This window comes from Schistocerca nitens, chromosome 6, assembly GCF_023898315.1.
Source record: "Schistocerca nitens isolate TAMUIC-IGC-003100 chromosome 6, iqSchNite1.1, whole genome shotgun sequence".
Lineage (NCBI taxonomy): Eukaryota > Metazoa > Arthropoda > Insecta > Orthoptera > Acrididae > Schistocerca > Schistocerca nitens.
The window spans coordinates 187,630,943-187,642,162 of NC_064619.1; positions in this window are offsets into that span (position 1 = coordinate 187,630,943).

The following is an 11,220-nucleotide window of genomic DNA, read 5'->3' on the forward strand; positions in this document are numbered from 1 at the left end:
TATCTTTATTCTTCATTACTAGATGGGCACTCTGTTAGTAAAATGGTGAATGGCCTTTCAGACCATGATGCACAAATTTTAACACTATAAGGCTTTCGTACTCAAACAAATATCATACTCAATTACAAACTATGTAGGAAAGTTAATCCGACAGTAATAAAGTTTTTCTAAAACTGGTCAAGGAACAAGAGTGGCAAGATGTTTATAGTGTCGATAATATAGACGATAAATACAATGCTTTCCATAACACATTTCTCATTCTCTTTGAGAGTTGCTTTCCTGCTAGCAGTAACGGACAGCCCAGGTGGCTGACTAGTGGGATAAGGATATCATGTAGAACAAAGCGCGAATTACATCAAAATGTTAAGTCACAAATAAGCTACAGTAGCCCATCACAAACAGTATTGTAAGTTGCTGCAAAATGTTATTAGCAAAGCAAAGAGTATGTGGTATGCAAATAGAATAGCTAATTCACAGGATGAAATTAGCCATATGGTCAGTTGTGAAGGAAGTGTTTGGTCAGCAGAACAATGTCGATGATATAAAGCCAGTTCGCAGTAATTTTTGTTAATGATGAATCATATATACTATAGTATTTAACGATCATTTTCTGAGAATTCCTGGTGAATTAAATAAAAATTTAGTTTCTACAGGAAATCATATAAATTTCTTAGCAAATGCCTTTCCAAGATAGATGTCTGAAATACTCCTCTGTGATACAGACAAGAGGGAGATGGAGTCAATAATTAAATCACTGAAAACTAAGGACTCTCATGGTTACGATGCAGTGTCTACCAGAATATTAAAGTACCGTGCTGCACATGTTAGCCCTGTATTTAGCAATATTTGTAATTTTTACTTCAGGAATGGTCAGTTTCCTGAGCGATTAAAGTACTCAGTAGTAAAGGCGCTTTGTAAAACGGGAGAAAGGGATAATGTAAATAATTTTAGACCTATTTCTATGCCATAAGTGTTTGCAAAAGTTATCGAAAAGACTGTATGTAAGGTTAATTGATCATTTTATATCACACGATTTGCTATCAAATGTACAGTTCAGCTTTAGAAGTCGTTTATCAACTGAAAATACTATATTCTCTTTTTTCTGTGAGGTACTGGATGGGCTAAACAGTTTCGAATGCTTGGCGTATTTTTGATTTAACTAAGGCAATTCACTGTGTTGATCACAAAATATTGCTCCAGAAGTTGGACCATGACGAAATAAGGGGAGTAGCTCACAGTTGGTTCACCTCTCTAGGAACAGGTAGCAAAAGGTCATTATTCAGTGTTGATAACTGTTGTGATGTGGGATCTGAGTGGGGTACTGTCAAGTGGGGGTTGTCACAGGGATCAGTGTTGGGGCCGCTCCTGTTCCTTATTTATATAAATGATATGCCCTCTAGTATTATGGGTAACTCTAAAATGTTTGTTTGCTGATGACACTAGCTTGGTAGTAAAGGATGTGTGCAACATTGACTCGGTTTCCGATTGTGCAGTACATGACCTCAGTTCATGGCTTGTAGAAAATAAACTAACGTTAAATCACAGTAAGACTCAGTTTATACAGTTTTTGACACACAATTCAACAGGACCTGACGTTTTAATCTCACAGAACGGGCATATGATTAGTGAAACTGAACAGTTCAAATTCCTAGGTGTTCAGATAGATAGTAAGCTGTCGTGGAAAGCCCACATTCAGGATCTTGTTCAAAGACTTCATGCTGCCATTTTTACAATTCGAACGGCATCAAGAGTGAGTGATACTTCGACATGTAAATCAGTCTACTTTGCTTATTTTCATTGACTTATGTTGTATGGTATATTTTGGGGCAACTCTTCCCATTCTAGAAGGATATTTTTGGCTCAGAAATGGGCGGTTCGGGTAATAAGTGGTGTGAGTTAACGAACCTCTTGACCTCTATTCACAAGTCTGGGTATTTTGACTTTGGTCTCTCAATATGTACATTCCTTATTGTCGTTTCTTGTTACCAATATTAGTTTATTCCCAAGAATAAGCAGCTTTCACTCGGTGAATAATAGGCAGAAATCAAACCTCTATTTGGATCGGACTTCCTTAACTCTTGAGCAAAACGGTGTGCAGTATACTGCTACATCCATTTTCAATAAGCTGCCACTCGAATTCAAAAATCTTAGCAGTAATCCACGCGGTTTCAAATCGAAACTAAATTGTTTCCTCATGGGTCACTAACTCTATTCTGTCGAGGAGTTCCTTGAAAAATTAAGCTGATTCTTATTGTATTGCTGATAGCGTTTACTTAAACTTATGAACTGACTTTTTTCAGGTTCATGAACATCTATTTTTATCTGTTATTACTTTTATGTTGTAAGTTCATGTACTGACACGTTCCATGACCTTGGAGATTTGCTCCTCAATTTGGTCCTACGGAGCTTGACGTGTAAATAAAAATAAAATAAAGCACCTGACCACGTTCGAAGTCCGTGACTTCCGAGGGGCGCCCCATTCTGCTCTCATGATGCGTAATGACTATAGAGGTCGCCGATATGGAGTACCTGGCAGCAGGTGACAGCACTATGTAGCTAATAAGAAAAACTTCAGTTTTTGGGGTTGTCTGGATACTTTCGATCACTTAGTGTAGACGTAAGACTAAACGTTATAGTCACATGTTTGATTGCCTAAGGAAGTTCGGCTTTCTATGTGAGGCGTGCTAGGGTAGCCTGATGGTAAGGCTCGCGGAAAATTGGCAATCTGGTCTAGTCCCTTTTCAGCACAAATTTTCTTTGTAGTCATTCTATTACACATCTGGTGATCATTCATATTTGCAACTTCGAATACGTTTCATGTACGTAAAAAAATTCAGCCACAACTCTCGCGAAATGATTCTAGTGAGAAAGAAATTAAAGTACATATGGAACCTTAGCGGCAGTCGTTCATCCAAAGCACCATTGGCGAATGCTTCAGGCAAGTGGAAAAATCACAGCGGTACCCTCTAGCACTCACTGTAAGAAGGCCGCGGAGTATGGTGTATGTGGAAAATACTGCTATCTATGAGAAATCCTCTACACAAGGAATGGCTCTCAGTTTAAGACGCGGTATCAAAAACAGCCGGCATAACCCGGTAATCGGAAGGTAAATAGAAAAGAACTAATAGATACCTTACAGCGTAGAAAATTAATGTTCTCTGGTATTTTTATGCTGTATCGGTCAAACAGCTGTTAAATCTGTGGCCGTCAGATAAAACATTAACCTAATCGTTTCTGCCATGACTTCTGACACCTGCAATTATTACAGCAATTGCGACAACTTTGCTAGATATGTTGGCCTAAAGGTGTACTACAGTAGAACCTCTGTTCCTACAGCCACTGCTACCTTCCGTTATCACTACCAGGCGTAAACTTGAATACATTTATATCCAACTCGTACCAAATTTTCATTTGACATAAACCCTTCAGTTCTCGATGTACCAGATGAAATGACTACGCTAACAATAGTTTCACTATCTTTCAGTTACTAAATTTTTGAGCAGTTTCGTAACCTCCCCCACCTTACCAATCGGTTAATGCGAATTTATTGACCGTAGTATCGTCAAATCAGTGAAACTAATCGTAACAATAGAATTGTGAGCCAATAGTTTCCGAGAAGGAGAAAGTAATTACTGGAAATTAATGAAAAACATTTTCATCTTGAAAACGACTTCCTATAGTCTTAGGTTATATGAATTCTGAATGACGTAGTTGAGTGCGATGACACACGGATAAGTACGAAAGGAAAAGATTACACGAAATGAGGAATCCCACCTAGTAATATGAAAGGAAATAATTTGTAAGCATTTAATCGGTCACCAGTCCAACTGGTCATAACCTGGTCGGTCCCTAACCGATATTCATAACTGTAATTATGTATTTCACTCAATGCGTGCTAACTTAGGATGTACGTACTTGGAACTAACAAATCACGTTACAAAATCAGATTGTAAATGTCAGTAATCAATTTAACTTTCGAAATAAGTAAATGCTCATTGCTGAAACAATTGTGACATAAACTTACAATTACAGTAAGAAATACGTAATAATTTCCGCAACGAAACTGTGCCTCGAAGTCTGTAGAAAAGCTAGACATTCTGGCCGTGTGTAAAGTAAGACAGCAACAGCAAGACACTATAAATACCTTCGCTGCGCGATATCGATGGTTATGTTACCGGTGACAATGCCATCAAAGCGGTGTCATTATTCAGAAAAGTTACTTAGTATGTCACAGTAATTCCACTTTGAACGAAAATCAATATAGTCTCACTCTTCGTCGGAGACGTTGACGATATCTGACAATGCTCCTTTTACCGTATACATTACGGGCACACTTTCATGAGCAAAAACGCAGTATGGGGAAGGATCCTTATGATCCTTATACACCTGCCCACACTTGCACATTGTCTTGCTGTCAGCAGTTTGATCTCAGATGGACCTAATTCTCTGCTCCGCATGAAACACGCACGTCAACACAATCGTCTTAAATGGTGTGGCGCTCATGAACTCTGGCATCATGCATCAGCATCCAGAGGCGGCGCAAGCATTTTAATTTTTGTCTTTGGTGACATATGTTAAATTTACCTAATATTCCCAGTCAGTTCCCTATCGGCATTAGCCTAGTATGTTGTTGTTGTTGTTGTTGTTGTTGTCTTCAGTCCTGAAACTGGTTGGATGCAGCTCTCCATGCTAATCTATCCTGTGCAAGCTCCTTCATCTCCCAGTACTTACTGACTGCAACCTACATCCTTCTGAATCTGCTTAGTGTATTCATCTCTTGGTCTCCCTCTACGATTTTTACTCTCCACGCTGCCCTCCAATGCTAAATTTGTGATCCCTTGATGCCTCAGGACATGTTCTACCAACCGATTCCTCCTCCTAGTCAAGTTGTGCCACAAACTTCCCTTCTCCCCAATCCTATTCAATACCTCCTCATTAGTTAAGTGATCTACCCACCTAATCTTCAACATTATTCTGTAGCACCACATTTCGAAAGCTTCCATTCTCTTCTCGTCCAAACTATTTATTGTCCATGTTTCACTTCCATACATGGCTACACTCCATACAAATACTTTCAGAAACGACTTCCTGACACTTAAATCTATACTCGATGTTAACAAACTTCTCTTCTTCAGAAACACATTCCTTGCCATTGCCAGTCTACATTTTATATCCTCTCTACTTGGACCATCATCAGTTATTTTGCTCCCCAAATAGCAAAATTCCTTTACCACTTTAAGTGTCTCATTTCCTAGTCTAATTCCCTCAGCATCACCCGACTTAATTCGACTACATTCCATTAACCTCGTTATGCTTTTGTTGATGTTCATCTTATATCCTCGTTTCAAGACACTAACCATTCCGTTCAACTGCTCTTCCTAGTCCTTCGCTGTCTGACAGAATTACAATGTCATCGGTGACCTCAGTTTTTATTTCTTTTCCGTGGATTTTAATACCTATTCCAAATTTTTCTTTTGTTTCATTTACTGCTTGCTCAATATACAGATTCAATAACATCGGGGAGAGGCTACAAACCTGTCTCACTCCCTTCCCAACCACTGCTTCCCTTTCATGCCCCTCGACTCTGCCATCTGGTTTCTGTAGAAATTGTAAATAGCCTTTCGCTCCCTGTATTTTACCCCTGTCACCTTTAGAATTTGAAAGAGTATTCCAGTCAACATTGTCAAAAGCATTTCTCTAAGTCTATAAATGCTAGAAACGTAGTTTTGCCTTTCCTTAATCTAGCTTCTAAGTCGTAGGGTCAGTATTGCCTCACGTGTTCCAACATTTCTACGGAATCCAAACTGATCTTCCCCGAGGTCGGTTTCTACCAGTTTATCCATTCGTCTGTAAATAATTAGCGTTAGTATTTTACAGCTGTGACTTACTAATCTGATAGTTGGTTAATTTTCACATCTGTCAACACCTGCTTTCTTTGGGATTGGAATTATTATATTCTTAAAGTCGGCGGGTATTTCGCCTGTCTCATAGATCTTGCTCACCAGATGGTAGAGTTTTGTCAGGACTGGCTCTCCCAAGGCCGTCAGTAGTTCTAATGGAATATTGTCTACTCCCGGGGCCTTGTTTCGACTCAGGTCTTTCAGTACTCTGTCAAACTCTTCACGCAGTATCGTATTTCCCATTTCATCTTCATCTACATCTTCTTCCATTTCCATAATATTGTCCTTAAGTACATCGCTCTTGTATAGACCCTCTATATACTCCTTCCACCTTTCTGCTTTCCCTTCTTTGCTTAGAACTGGGTTTCCATCTGAGCTCTTGATATTCATACAAGTAGTTCTCTTTTCTCCAAAGGTCTCGTTAATTTTCTTGTAGGCAGTGTCTATCTTACCCCTAGTGAGATACGCCTCTACATTTGTCCTCTAGCCATGCATTCTTAGCTATTTTGCACTTCCTGTCGATCTCATTTTTGAGACGTTTGTATTCATTTTTGCCTGCTTTATTTACTGCATTTTTATATTTTCTCCTTTCATCAATTCAATATTTCTTCTGTTACCAAAGGATTTCTACTAGCCCTCGTCTTTTTCCCTACTAGATCCTCTGCTGCTTTCACTACTTCATCCCTCAGAGCTACCCGTTCGTTTTCTATGGTATTTCTTTCCCCCATTCCTGTCAATTGTTCCATTATGCTCTTCCTGAAACTTTGTACAACCTCTGGTTTGGTCAGTTTGTCCAGGTCCCATCTCCTTAAATTCCCACCCTTTTGCAGTTTCTTCAGTTCTAATCTACAGTTCATAACCAATAGATTGTGGTCAGAATCCACATCTGCCCCTGGAAATGTCTTACAATTTAAAACCTGGTTCCTAAATCTCTGTCTTATCATTATATAATCTGATACCTTTTAGTATCTCCAGGATTCTTCCAGGTATACAACCTTCTTTTATGATTCTTGACCCAAGTGTTAGCTATGATTAAGTTATGCTGTGTGCAAAATTCTACCAGACAGCTTCCTCTTTCATTTCTCAGCCCCAATCCATATTACCTACTATGTTTCCTTCTCTCCCTTTTCCTACCGTCGAATTCGTCACCCATGACTATTAAATTTTCGTCTCCCTTCACTACCTGAATGATTTCTTTTATCTCATCATACATTTCTTAAATTTCTTCATCTGCTGAGCTAGTTGGCATATAGACTTGTACTACTGTAGCAGGCATGGGCTTCGTGTCTATCTTGGCCACTATAATACGTTCACTATGCTGTTTGTAGTAGCTTACCCGTAATCCTATCCTTTTATTCATTATTAAACCTACTCCTGCATTACCCCTATTTGATTTTGTATTTATAACCCTGTATTCACCTGACCAGAAGTCTTCTTCCTCCTGCCACCGAACTTTACTAATTCCCACTATATCTAACTTTAACCTATCCATTTCCCTTTTTAGAGTTTCTAACCTACCTGCCCGATTAAGGAATCTGACATTCCATGCTCCAATCTGTAGAATGCCAGTTTTCTTTCTCCTGATAACGACGTCCTCCTGAGTAGTCCGCGCCTGGAGATCCGAATCGGGGACTATTTTACCTCCGGAATATTTTACTCAAGAGGACGCCATCATAATTTAACCATACAGTAAAGCTGCATGCCCTCGGGGGAAAATTACAGCTGTAGTTTCCCCTTGCGTTCAGCTGTTTCCAGTACCACAACAGCAAGGCTTTTTTGGTTACTGTTAAAAGGCCGGATCAGTCATTCATCCAGACTGAAAAGGCTGCTGCCCCTCTTCAGGAACCACACGTTTGTCTGGCCTGTCAACAGATGTAGATCATATGAATGTGTGGCGTCTGTTCTTTCTGATCACACCTGTGTAAATTTACGGCTTGAGTGAATCAGATATTGTGTGTGCACACTCTATATTGAACTTCTGCAAGAATCCAACGTGATACGTCGAGCAATATGTATGGTGGACACAGAGACTTTACGTAGGCATTGTGCGACAAGATCGTACATAAGGACAGTCGCAAAGCATGTTCGGATATCCAAATCAGTTATGGCGACTGCCTGCATAAAGCGGAAATTGTCACCATTGAATTCATTACAATGCACAGTTGTAGCCTCCGTCGGAATTACTTTCACTATGTCATATTATATTAATAATTTACAGTGGTTGAACATAGGCATTATTTACAAAACCCCCCAGGGGGTCCACAACTCTTTTGTGGATACGTGCGTAGCGAGCACGGGACCCCGAGCTGCTGTGGCCTTCCTTCCTTTCCGGGCTGCATACCTTCCCTTTTCGCATCCTTCCCCATTTTGCCCCCCCCCCCCTCACCTCTGGCTCTTTCCTTCCCTTTCTCCCCCTCTGGGGGTATGGTTTGTGCCTACGTCCGGAGACGGACGCTTGTAAATGTACCACATTCTTCGCCTTCCATACTTGTAAGTGTTCATCCTTCCTTTGTCCTTCTCTTTTCCTTACCTCTTCTCTCTACCCTTTTCTCCGCTGCGGCGTTTGAGACCTCTTCTTTCCTTTCCCTTTCCCTTTCTTCCTCCCTGTGCGTGTCTGAAGGCCGACCCACGCACTTCCATGCGTAGCCGGTGACGCGGTAACGCGTAATTCCCCGCCCCGGGTAGACAGGTAGGACACGTACGTACCCCCTGGTAACCCCCAGGCCCAGGGAGGGGTGATTACCCGAGCTGATACCTTCCGAAAGTGCCGATTGGTCCCTCCGTCTGTTTGTCGGGAGGTGTGACCTGAGGTGTGAACAATCACCTAAGGCGGGAGTGCCCTCAGAGAGGGCCCCCACAAGGGAGGAGCGCGCCATCGGAGACGCCGGTAATCATGGGGGATTCTTCCGCAATGGTTTCCTCACCTTCCACTATGTCTGCTCACAAACGTAAGTTCACTGAGTCTCAACCACCGTCAGTTCTTCCATCGTTGCCACAGTTCCTTGGTGTTTCTCGGTCTGACGAAGGTCACGACTTCTCCACGGTCAACCCTTTCATTATTCAGAAAGGTGTCGACGCAATTGCAGGTCCTGTAAAGTCTTGTTCCAGATTACGGAATGGCACCCTGTTGTTAGAAACAGTCAGTGCCCTCCAGGCACAAAAATTGCTGCGTACTTCACTGCTCCACACCTTCCCTGTCCGGGTGGAAGCGCACCTCACTTTAAATTCCTCATGTGGGGTTGTTCCTACACGCTCCCTCGACGGATTGTCTGGCAAGGAAATTCAACACTACCTGTCCAACCAGGGCGTAACGACTGTTCATAGTCATGAAAAGGGTTGACACAAACATCATTCCAACCCGCACTGTCTTGACATTTGACAAAGTTCAACTCCCATCGAACACAAAGCGGGCTATGAGATAATTTCCGTTCGCCCTTACATCCCAAACCCTACACTTTGCTACCGGTGTCAACGGTTCAATCACACCAGCCAGTCCTGTTCCAATCCGGCCAAATGTTACGTGTGGTAAGGATGCCCATGAAGGTGCTTGTCCACCTCCATCCCCTCGTAGCATCAACTGTATGGGTGACCACGCTGCTTCCTCTAGAGATTGCCCCATTTTTAAAGACAAAAAGCTCATTCTTGAAATCAGAGTGAAGGAAAAGGTGTCTAACTTCGCTGCTCGAAAATTATTCGCCAGTCGAAAGCCTACTGTGCCTCACAGGAAAATACAGCACTGTCCTTGCCTCTTCTCAGCCAACAAAGGAGGCGGCCACGCAGACTTGTGATCTCACCTTTAGTGCCACGGTCGTCAGATCGGCCGGTGCAAAAATTGCCTGTTCAACCTCCCCACTTTCGCCTGCTCACTCCAGGGCTCACCCTTCATGGGGTTCTGCTAAATCTCGAGCCCAAAAGTCGCACACCAAGACTTCCAAAAAAGCATACTTTTAAAGATTTTTTACGTACCCCAACTTCAGTCATCTAAACATCCTGTTTCCAAGAAGGCCAGTAAGCAACTCAGTTCATCTCCTCCGCCACGGCGTGTCTCGTCTACAGCACCACCTGGTCGTAGCCGGCCTCGGCCGTCTTCTGTGACGCCGAGGCGCACTGCTGGCGGCCGATCAACCGGCCGAATGCTAGTGGCAGTAGCTGCTCCTGAACAACCTATGGATCAGGATCTTCTGCCTTCGGCTGAATGCCGTTCCACGCTGTCGGTCGCAAGCTCTGAGCAGTCGTTGAGGGCAACCTTGGTCACATTCCTCCATTTTCTGTCCACGCTATGTCCATTATCCATTGGAATATCCGCGGCATTCGAGCCAATCGGGATGAATTGTCGATCCACTTACGATCATACTCGCCGCCCATCTTTTGTCTTCAGGAAACAAAGCTGCATCCCCACGACCGCTTTGTTTTCCCCATTTTCAATCAGTCAGATTTGATCTCCCCTCTGTTAAAAGCGCTGCAGCACCTTTCGGTCGGTACTGTTCGGCTAGCTCGGCGCTTCGAATGGTTCGCCCTTGCTGATACACACACGAGTGACCACTTTCCATGTGTACTTAGATTGAAGCCACAACTGCCATATATGCGCCTGCGACGCTGGAAGTTTGCCCAAGCCGACTGGACACTTTTTCGTGTCTAGCGACATTCGATGACCGTAACTTTCCTAGCGTCGACGATGAGGTCACACATATTACCGACGTTGTTCTTACAGCTGCAGAACGTTCAATACCACGCAGCTTCGAATTGCCCCGGCGCCCCCCAGTTCCTTGGTGGAACGAGCCATGCCGTGACGCAATATGTGAACGGCGATGTGCTCTTCGCGTTTTCCGCCACCATCCTACTTTGGCCAACATTATCCGCTATAAGCAGTTCCTTGCGCGATGCCGTCGCGTTATCCGCGATAGCAAGAAGGCAAGCTGGGACTTGTTTACTAACTCATTTAACACCTTCACTCCCTCCTCGGAAGTTTGGAGTCGGATTCGACGGTTCTCAGGCGCGCCTAGTTTCTCCCCGGTCTCTGGGCTCACTGTCGCGCATGATACGTTAGTGGATCCCGTCGCAATTTCTAACTAATTGGGTCAACACTCTGCTGAGATTTCGAGCTGTTCAAATTACCCTCCAGCATTTCTCCTGAAGAAACGTGCAGCGGAAGTGAAACCTCTTGCCATCTCCTCTCAAAATCACGAAAGCTATAATACTGTTATCTCCATGCGGGAACTACAACATGCACTCTCTTCTCGCTCCTCCGCCCCAAGACCTGATCGTATCCACATCCAGATGTTGCTGCATTTATCAACCCATAGTCTGCGTTACCTCCTTC